Source organism: Ylistrum balloti, unplaced genomic scaffold (assembly GCF_031769215.1).
Source record: "Ylistrum balloti isolate Yb309-2 unplaced genomic scaffold, AGI_CSIRO_Ybal_v1 Utg370056, whole genome shotgun sequence".
NCBI lineage: Eukaryota > Metazoa > Mollusca > Bivalvia > Pectinida > Pectinidae > Ylistrum > Ylistrum balloti.
In genome coordinates, this window is record NW_026782106.1 from 388603 (window position 1) to 399144 (window position 10542).

At 36.9% G+C, this 10542-nt stretch overlaps 1 long non-coding RNA gene across 1 annotated transcript; it reads left to right on the top strand.

Moving 5' to 3' along the window:
* Window positions 1-3658: 3658 nt before the first annotated feature.
* Window positions 3659-10180, top strand: LOC132549345 (uncharacterized). The gene is made up of 4 exons (XR_009554177.1): window positions 3659-3732; window positions 4248-4314; window positions 7285-7331; window positions 9987-10180. It is a non-coding gene; the product is annotated as an uncharacterized LOC132549345 (long non-coding RNA).
* The last annotated feature ends 362 nt before the right edge of the window (window positions 10181-10542 follow it).

Here is a 10542-nt window from a genome sequence, read left to right on the forward strand (position 1 = left end):
TAAATTCTGATCTACCACGGACATTAGATCGTAACTACAGGACAGACCTGAATGATGTGCTTGTAAATCAGGAAAGTCATTGAAATCTTGAATTTTGATGAATGGATCAAAATTCAAGATTTCAATGACTTTCCTGAATTACAAGCACATCATTCAGGTCTGTCATGTAGTTACGATGTTGACTAGTGACTAGGAAAAATCTGTGTCAGTACAGAAGTCCCTTTTTTCGCTGAACGCTTCACGTGGCAAATAATTATTCGAAAACCTCCTTAATTATTCTGTTCGCATTTTATTTGCTGGCAATTCTCAGAAGTACCAGTACATCCTTAAGTAAATTCACTCAAGCGCTGGACATATTTTTTACAGACCAATACATATCAAACATTTTTGGAAGAAGGTGGTTACCAAACAACCAAAAGTAACTGGGATGTTAGTTTAGTTTTGTTGCTATGGTTTGTGTAACAAAAATGTAATTAATATATATAAAAAAAAACACACACACACACATATATATATATATATATATAGAGAGAGAGAGAGAGAGAGAGAGAGAGAGAGGGGGGGTGGTGGGGGGGGGGGGGGGGGGGGGGTAGCATACGCTACGTTGTGGGGAACTCTCAGCAGTCTTAGGACCAACGTTATGGGGTTCGTTCAGTTTGTGGGGAATTTTCTAGTTCCCCACAATTACATATGGTATATTTTCGTGATCCTGGTGTAAATCTGAACAAAATGAGGCCAAACTTGGAAAATTCCTTATAATACGTATCATGGACTATCACTTCACCGTAAACCGACTGTCTAGGAATCATGGGTAATTTCCCATTCGGTACCTCTTTGCCATTTTTTTAGATGCTGTATTTCTTGGCGGGAAAAATAGCGGGAAAATATATAAGTCTCACTGCTATCAAGTTATCTTTCTATATAAAATGCATGTACCTATAATTAAGAATAAACAAAATACAAATTTTCAAAATAGTTTATATCCGGATTTTGAAGTCATTTAATCAGTAATTGATCTAACATCAAATGTTAAATAGTAAATGGGTAGTAAGAAGGATGGGTTGGGTCAACAATTCCATAATAATCCTCCAGACACCCAATAACGCCTCTCTTCAACTTATATTTGTCCCCTTCCAATCCTTCTGGTTATAATTCCCAGTGCTTTTCATGGCTGATGTTATTTCACTCAGTTCACGTTTCGGTTTATTTTGCATATACACGTCTTCACAATACAATTTTCAAATCTTCTTTTCTGCTTTCGCGCAGCCATAAGTGTTATTGTGTTATATTTTTTTTTCGTTCATACTGGGTATCAGCAGTTCGATATCATCATCTTTTCATCGTCACATGCATATAAACTTACAACATACTCCTATTCTTTTCTCTGTAGTTCCTAATATGGTAATTGCAATGTATTTGAAAATATTTTCAAGTGAATATGACCCCAGTTCCCTCTATCTACGTTCTCTAAAGAAATTTCCGTTTTTAGAGTCATACATCTCCTTTATGAACGTTGATATTCAGAGCCTCTCGCCAAAAATGACCGGACATTCACGGTCCTTATCACCACTGTAGATCCGATAGATTTGGATATGGAATGTCGGGGGCACGATTGATGCCACCACCTCCGTTGTTGCACTGAAAGCAAGACCTGTTCTAGAAATGGGACAGACGGATGGATGGAGGGACGGAAAGTGATACCGCATTAGAAATCCATTTTTCCATGGTTTTATGCTCAGCTATGTTATTCACGAGTTATTATTACATATTTTGCGTTTTGTTGAGAGCAGAGACGTATGTAACACGCGTACGTTTCTGCTGAGAAGCACGTGATGGATATTGGACAGGTTTGACAGGTGTGTTACTGTGCACGTGCTGAATTCTGGCAGGTGTTCTGAGTAAAGCATGATTCGTACGACGTGATGTAAACAAATTGTATCGGCGACAGAGACGTTGTACAATTTTTGAGCTAAGTATAAATCGTTACCGGTACAATCGAACCAAACAACGGGAAAAGGGAGGAAGAATGACGGGAACAAGGGAGTGAAGGAGGAGAAAGAGAATATCGGTTGGAGATACATTTCATCTGAAGCTTCCTGCTGGCACGCTCTTTAAATTGACAGATTGTGTGGCGATTGAAACAACTGTCGGCATTTTTATACCAGTTACAGTAACTATAAAACACCACATGTACTTGGTAATGTATACAACATTTCGAGGATATTTGTTACAAGTCTCTTGCTCAAATCGGTGTCTTATATCACTGATTTAAATGTATTAGTCGACAAACTTCTATTTCTCGATACGTGTAAATCGTCACTGAATGGCATCTACTGGAAAGGTCGTCTGAAAACTTTTTGGAAAACTAGAAAATGAAAACGGTTTTTGTTAAGAATAATTCAATCAAACTACAATCACACAGAATTCCAACATTTAAATATATTAGATATATATATCCTTTCCATATCCTATCATATCTATATATCATGAACACACAGAAGTCGTAATGTTAAAGATATCTAAAGACATTATAGAATATACATTCATGTTCATGTATCTTTTTAATGTATAATAATGCGTCATAAAATATATCTAACCAAACAGTGACTAGTGGCTTATTAGACATGATAATTAAATTTATAATGATTAGCTAAGTGTCATAGGAGGAGTGAGGAGAGGGATGGGGCAGGGGTTAGCGTTGGGGTGGGGATCTGTTATTATACCAATGTGACAACAGTGCAGTATGCTTTATAATGACTTATTCAAATTATTAATCTACAATGTAGATTGATAAATCATAGGTATTTTGTTATGTACAAACAAGACTCACTGACGGACTGGGAAAGATGTGTAGACAGATTTTTTACAGACATACCAAATTGAAAGAAGCACAAAGAAGCACGACGAGGTTGAAACTAGTTTTAAAATGTTTCAGTCGACATATTGTGTATACCATACATATAACATGTAACTGGGACGATTAGTGAAAATCGGTGACATCTACTCATAATTTCTCCAAGCACACTCTCACACACACATATGTGATACATCAAGTGCGGATTACAATTTGAAGTCTTTGTGTTCTTTTAGTTACAAACATGTACTCTGTAACTGTCTCTTTATTTTCACCATATATATAGATTATATTGGTATCGCATATTTAGCCAAATATATTGCTTAATATAAAGAACTATATTGTGTCCAGAATTTAAACCGTGTCCATTCCTTTGTTATATACACAAACGTATATTATATATCTATATACCGAGTAGGTATTCTGTTACCTGAGGTGAGTGTAGTTTGTGTGGTGTTAGTTTCGACAGAATGCAAAAATCAAATATAGATATGAAAAATACAGATGCAGAAAACCGAAAAATCTTATTTCAATATGTTTCACAATACTGAATCCAACCTTTATATCTTAATATATGTAATATATACTTATGTATATGTATAGTTTTGGTAAGGATATTGAGTTGTCACCCCTTGTAAAATATTTCCATTGTTTTAATACAGAACAAAGGGACCATGTGGACAGAGTGATTTGATGCTGATGATAGAGGGCGATGAGCAGACTACTGACGACAACCCACGACGAATCCAGGGTCTCTGGCCGGCAGTACCCTGGGGCACGCTCAACGGGCCTGGGGAAACTGGTTAGGGACAGAAGAGACGTCACGGACTCAGTAGTATGTTTCTCACTTAAAGCAAATCAACACCCTGAGAAGTGAAGTAAGTGTTAATTTTTATATTTTAAGAAGCATGAAAATGTGTTAACTCCCCTGCTTATGATTTTTAAAAAGTATATAATGAAGTAGCCCAAGTTCTGTATTTTTTATGTTATCTTTTTCATTGAAATTCATCAAATTAGGATCCGTTATTGAGAAAAGGTTCAGAAATAACTGCTTGTCTTACCCAATAAATATAAATATTGAAGTTTGTCATGTTTCTAAAAAGGAACTTAAGAAATACTGTTATGAAATAAATTCCTTGCTTGATAGGACTACAAATATATTTGTTATTAAGTGTCCGTATTTGTAAGTGCTGCAGACGTCATCAGTTAAAATATTGAAGTTTGTTACAACAGAGCTACTTCTCCTTGTTTTTTTATATACAGAACAAATACATCTGACCAAATTTTTAAGTGTTGTTTAAAGTTTCACCATATTGCATGTTGAAATGTGTTCTATTTCTTTTAATTATGAATTTCTTGTGATATATAGTTATTTTTTTTTATTTTGATACAGGACCTTAGTAACCACATCGATAGAGTGAACAGGGAATACAAAGCTTAGTATACTGGACTTGAAGGAAGTAAGTTGCATATATTTTTCTTTATCTTAAACATTATTTTATGAAGAAGACTGTATTGATTTATTGAGATTATTTTATTTTGCTAAAAACTTACTGTACTAACAAAATTACAAATACAAATACTACAAATTACATTTGTATAAGGCAAGTGCCTAGTAAAACAACATTGAAGGATTAGAGTTACTTCCCTTGTAATCTACTTTCAGTCATTGATATTCTATGACTCTTCCATTTTTAATGATGATGATTTCTTCTTATTACTAATTTCTCCCCTTCGGTTGCTTTCCTTTCATTGCCATTTACTACTTGTTTCTCTGTTTCCACTTACATTTTTAGTTACTGCTAGTACTTGTTCCTACTTGTTACTTTTTTTCAGATACTTTCCCGATTGTCTGTCACTACTTGTTGGTTAACTTTGTTAATTTTCCTGTATATCATGTTACTACTTGTCGCTCCACTTTCAGTTACTCCCCTTTATTGATTACTACTACTTGTTACTCAACTTTTAGTGTTTCTTTCATTTAGTGGCTGTTACTACTTGTTATTCTTTCCAGTTACTTTGCATTTCTTTATTGCTGTAAAAACTTTTTTTTACTCTACTTTCAGCTTATTTCCTTTACTATCTGTACTACTTGTGAACTTTGTTACTTTCCTGTATCACATTTTACTACTTGATACTCCCCTTTCAGGTTCTTCTCTATATTGCCTGTCACTACTTGATACTGAACTTTCAGTTGTTCCTATTATTGCTCATTTTTACTTACTTTACTTTTAGTTACCTTCCTTTTATCGCCTGTTACTGCTTGTTACTCTTTCCAGTTACTTTGTTTCTCTTTATTACTGTAAGAACTTGTTACTCTAATTTTTTAGGAATAATCCATTATTGCTTGTTGCTACTCGTCGACTTTCATTCACTTCCCTTTATTGCCCGTTACTTCCTGTTACTTAGCTTTCTGATACTTTCCTATATTGCTTGTTACTACTAATTTTCCCCTTCGCTTGCGCTCCTTTTATTGCCTTTTAATAATTGTTTTTCTTTCCAGTTTCGTTTTTCTCTTAATTCTGTAAGAACTATTTACCCTTTTTGCCTGTTACTACTAGTTGATCCACACTCAGTTACTTTCCTAATTGCATGTACTACTTGTTCCTTAACTTTGTTATTTCCCTGTATTGCATGTTACTACTTGTTAATACATTTTCAGTTACTAGTAGTTACTTGATTATCAATTTTTCATATTATTGCATGTCACTACTTGTTAATCTATTTTCAGTTACAACTAGTTATTTGATTTTCAGTTCTTCCTATTATTGCTTGTTACCACTTGTTACTTAACTTTGTTATTGCTTTTAATACTTGTTAATACATTTCCAGTTACTACTAATTACTGTTCTTCCTATTATTACTTGTTACTTACTTTGTTAATACTATTTTGTTAATACAGTTACTACTAATTACTTGATTTTCAGTTCTTCCTATTATTGCTTGTTACTACTTGTTACTTTACTTTGTTATTTCTCTGTATTTTGTTACTACTAATTACTTGATTTTCAGTTCTTCCTATCATTGCTTGTTACTACTTGTTACTTTACTTTTAGTTGCTTTCCTATCATTGCTTGTTACTACTTGTTACTTTACTTTGTTATTTCTCTGTATAGCTTGTTACTACTTGTTAATCCATTTCCAGTTACTACTAATTACTTGATTTTCAATTCTTCCTATCATTGTTTGTTACTACTTGTTACTTTACTTTTAGTTGCTTTCCTTTATTGCATATAAGTATTTGCCACTCTTTCCAGTTACTTAACTTCTCTAATATGAAAAGACGTGTTACCATACATTCAGTAACTTTCCTTATCACTGTCAGTAATTGTAACTTGAGTTGTTTGTGTTACTTTTCTTTATTGCCTGTACCACTTGTTTGTTAACTTTATTATTTTCCTGTATATCATGTTACTACTTGTTGCTCCATTTTACTCCCATTTATTGACTGTTTCTATTTGTTACTCAACGTTCAGTGTTTCTTTCATTTATTGCCTGTTACTACTTGTGATTCGTTTCAGCTACTTTACATATCTTTATTGCTGTAAAAACTTTACTCTACACTTTAGGTTATTTCCTTTATTGTCTGTACTACTTTGTTTCTTAATTTTGTTACTTTGCTGTAACTACTTGATACTCCTCTTTCAGTTACTTCTCTTTCTTGGCTGGCACTACTTGTTACTTGTCTTTCAGTTCCTCCTATTATTGATTGTTACTCTTTGTTACTATATTAATTGTTACTTTCCTTTCTTGCCTGTTACTGGTTGTTACTATTTCCAGTTACATTGCTTTCATTTATTGTTGTCAGAAGTTTTTGCACTACTTTCCTTTATTGGCGGTTAATACTTGTTACTCCACTTTAAGCTTTATGTTAATTCCCTTTTTGCCTGTTGCTACTTGTAACTTTTAGTAACTTTTCTTTACTGCCTGTTACTACTTGTTACCTTACTTTCTGTTACTTTCATTGATCACATGGTATTACTTACTTAATTGTCAGTCACATTACTTTGTTGCCTGTTACTACTTGTTACTCTACTTTCAGTGTTTCCCTTTAATGAATGTTACTATTTGTTCCTTAGCTTTCAGTTATTTTCCTTTTATTACCTCTAACTAATTGCTCCACTTTCAGGTCATTTCCTTTGTCTTTACTACTTGTTCCTTAACTTCATAACTTTCCTGTATTGCATGTAACTACTTGTTACTCCACTTTCAGTTACTTTCCTCTTTTATACCTGCTGCTACTTGTAACTCCACTTTCAGCTGAGTTCATATATTTCCCACTTGTTACTGCATTTTCAGTGACATTTATTTATCAACTGTTACTAATTGATACTCTACTTTCACTCTTACTTTCTGTTGTTGCCTGTTACTACCCGTTACATTACTCTGTAACAGTAAATGACCTTATTTCATTTTCTTTTGAATTACAGATTATAGAACTAGGAAACTGATTGAAAAAAACAGGAAGAAAGTCTGAGTAAGTTTGCCTGCATGTCCCCACTGCCCCAAGAAACATGTACATCTGTTTGTATTTACTTAAATAGATTTTACATTTAACATTTTTTAATATATTGTAATCTGTATGGAAACTTAAAAAAGGAGATCATTCCATATAACTACAATTTGTTTTAGAATTTTCATCAATGCATTATCATGGACTTCTGATCCATTAAATCAATATAAAATTACCCATTTTATTTATTGTATTTAGAGAAAAATGCCTGAAGATGTACATATTTCATTCTTTATTTTGACTATCACTTTCCCCCAGCCCCACCCCTGCCCATTCTTCTTTCATCAAAATGAAGAGAAAAAGAGAAGATTGCCAAAAAAACCCAGTATCATTGTAAGTATATATTGTCAATTGCTTTGATTTTATTCGATTTTCATTGTATTTTGAAATCTATGGAATAAGAGAATGGAAATGTGTGTATGTTATGTGTATTCAAAACGCGTTAATTTTTCAAGTGCCAGACACAAGACAGACTATCGTAAGTATGCAGCATGCACCCACTATCCATTTCCACTTGACTAACATTTCTGTTCTCTCATTTAGTCTAACCATCATTTATTTGAAAGACTAGGAGAGTCATTGTTTATTAAGGTAAAACAAGTAATATCCTACGACAAAACTATCATCAACGTTATACTGAAGATCATAATACTTTAAAAACGACACCAACCGACCTATGTTCCGAAAACTGACACGACACCTACAGACCTACATACAGAGGACTGACATGACACCGACAGATGCCTACGGTCCGAATGACCAATGACTGACTCGATGCCATACCGACCGACTGACCGACTACGGACTTAACGCCTACTGACCGACTGACAGACTATGGACGCGACGCCTACCGACCGACTGATGGACAGACCCGACACCAACCGACTGACCAACGACAGACGTGACGCCTACTGACCGACTGACCGACTATTGACTCGACGCCTAACGACTGACGACGACAGACACGACGCCTACCGACCGACTGACCGACGACAGACGCGATGCATACCGACCGACAACTGACTCAACGCCTACTGACCGACAACAGACTCAACGCCTACTAACCGACTGACCGACGACAGACGCGACGCCTACCAACCGACTGACCGACGACAGACGCGACGCCTACCGACCAACAGACCGACGACAGACACGACACCTACTAACCGACTAATCGAAGGACATGACGCCTACCGACTGACTGACCGACGTCAGACACGACGCCTACAAATGGACCGAGGGACATGACGCCTACTGACAGACTGATCCACAACGGACAAGACGCCTACCAACCGACTGACCGACAACAGACGCAACGCCTACTGACCGACTGACAGACGACAGACTCGATGCCTACCGACCAACTCACAGACTACAGAAGCGACGCCTACCGACCGACTGACCGACGACAGACCTGACACCTACTGACCGACTGACTGACAACAGATGCGACGCTACCGACTGACTGACCAATGACAGACGAGACGCTTACCGACCGACTGACGGATGACAGACCCGACACCGACCGACTGACCGACGACAGACTCGATGCCCACCGACCGACCACGGACATGACGCCTACCGACCGACTGACTCACAACGGACACGACTTCTACCGACCAAATTACCGGCGACAGACACGACGCCTACCGACCAACTGACTGACTATGGACACGACGCCTACCGACCGACTGACTGACTACGGACACGACGCCTACTGACCAACTGATCCATGATGGACACTACGCTTACCAACTGACTGGCCGACTACGGACACGACACCTACCGACCAACTGACTGACTACGGACACAACGCCTACTGACCGACTTATAAACTACGGACACGACGCCTACCTACCGACTGACCGACGACAGACTCAGCGCCTACCGACCGACTGACCGACGACAGACTCGACGCCTACCGACCGACTTACCGACGACAGACTCGACGACTACCGAGCGACTGACCCATGACAGACACAACACCTACCAACCGACTGACCCACGACGGACACAACGCCTACCGATCGACTGACCGACTACGGACATGACGCCTACTGACCAACTGACCCACGACGGACACGACGCTTACCGACCGACTGATCCATGACGAGACACTACGTTTACCGACCGAATGGCCAACTACGGACACGACGTCAACTGACCGACTGATCCATGACAGATACGACGCCTACCAACCGACTGACTGACAACAGACACCACGCCTACTGACCGACGACTGACATGACGCTTACCGACCAACTGACCAACGACGCACACGATGCCTACCGACTGACTTACCGTCAACTTACACGACACCTACCGACCAACTTACCAATGACAGACACGACACCTACTGACTGACATACACACAACAGACATGACACCTACCGACCAACATACCAACGATAGACACAACACCTATCAACAGACAAGCATGAAACGTATCATTATTGAAATTATAATGAAAAAATAAAAGATAAAAACAAAATGAGATATACCCTTATATTACTTTTAGATTGTTTACACGAATAAGTTGTGAAGATATCACCTTTTTGCAGATCGTTAAGTATTAAAGTAGATTAAAATGTGAATTAAATCTTGTTTCTTTTCCTGTAGAAACATGGAGTAGCTAGTGATGTCAATGAACTTGATCCTGTGATGTGGACACAAGCAGCAGTGACCTCATGATATTTGGGAGGACTTATTAACTGACAATTATTGAAATACAAGAGGACATGGTACCAAGGAGGATTTTGTATACACATATGTGACTCTATGGATTATATCTAACATTTTCAACATCAGTTTTGTGCAGGTTTTAATAGTACCACTGAAGACATTTATATTCTTGATGTTATATTCCAATAGGAATCCTTTCATAATTCCTTTCATAAAACAAATAAAATTATCTGTAAATTTTACCTGTTCATTATTCGAAAAGAATGTATGTAGATCCCATAAAAATCATAGCAGCCATAAGGCATTTGTATATTTTGTTTATTAAATTTGTTAAATTCAAATTATTGTTGTTTTTTTAATTGTTTCTATTGTCATTGATTCTTTCAATCTCTACCTACTTTGCTTCCCTGCTACATTTGCTTCTATGTTGTACGTTACTGTTTGAAAAATTATTTAAAAAATACATTCATGGCTGTATAAGTTCCATGATTGT